The sequence below is a fragment of the Mus pahari genome, chromosome 18 (genome assembly GCF_900095145.1).
Source record: "Mus pahari chromosome 18, PAHARI_EIJ_v1.1, whole genome shotgun sequence".
Lineage (NCBI taxonomy): Eukaryota > Metazoa > Chordata > Mammalia > Rodentia > Muridae > Mus > Mus pahari.
The window spans coordinates 38,090,261-38,091,264 of NC_034607.1; positions in this window are offsets into that span (position 1 = coordinate 38,090,261).

Sequence of the window (1,004 nt, forward strand, 5' to 3'; positions counted from 1 at the left end):
TCTCTCTCTCTCTCTCTCTCTCTCCCTCCCCCTTGTGTCTGACCTGCTGCCATGCTCTTTGCCATGAGTCATGGACTTTAACTCTCAGAATCCATAAGCCTCAAAGAAACTTTTCTGAGTTGCCTTGGTCATGGTGTCTCATTACAACAATAGAAAAATATCTAAGACGGGTACCATCCATACTCAGGACAGATCTTTCCCACTTGGTTGACCCTCTCTGGGAACACCCTTAGAGATGTGTCTCTCAAGTGATTTCAAATCCAGTCAAGACGACAGTGAAGAGTGATCATTATAACTTGCTTTTACATCAAGCGGAATGTTTGGGATTTTAGGAACCATACCCCTAAACCCAGCTTTTTATCTTGTTTTTGCTTCCAATATGTTGGAGATTGATTCTAACCTGCGTGCCCAGGTGCTGAAGGGTCTTGTTCCCGATTGGTTTTTGCTCTATCAATAAAGATGACTGTAGCCAATGGCTGGGCACAGGGCGGGACACTTAGAGTTTCCAGAATAGGAGGCAGGGAGGAACAGGGAATCTCTGGGAGGTGGGGGATGGGGAAGAAGAATGGGACACAGGAGCAGGAGCAGCAGGGGATTAAGCCACCCAGTCACGTGGGACTTCGGGTAAGTGGTCGCTGGATCCGAGACAGCCAGTGCGCATGTGCGATCCACCCGGAGCACAAAGTGGGGCAGTCAAAAACTACCCGCAACGCCTGTGTTCATGTCCTTCCTTCTAGGTAATAAAGACTGCGTCTTCTGTTCTCCATGTAGAGGAGAGAAAAATGGAGCCTAGAAAGGGAGGTGGGAGAGAGACATAGCTTCACAATCCACCTTATGCTTCAGACTCTGGCTACAGTCAGGGAATGTAGTAGCCGGGCCCCTCCCTCAGGGTTTGGATTCAGCTGGTCTGGGGTGGGACTCAGGTTACTTCCCTCCCTCCCTCCCTCCCTTCCTCCCTCCCTTCAGTCCTCCCTCCCTCCCTCCCTTTGCTCCTTCCTTCCTTC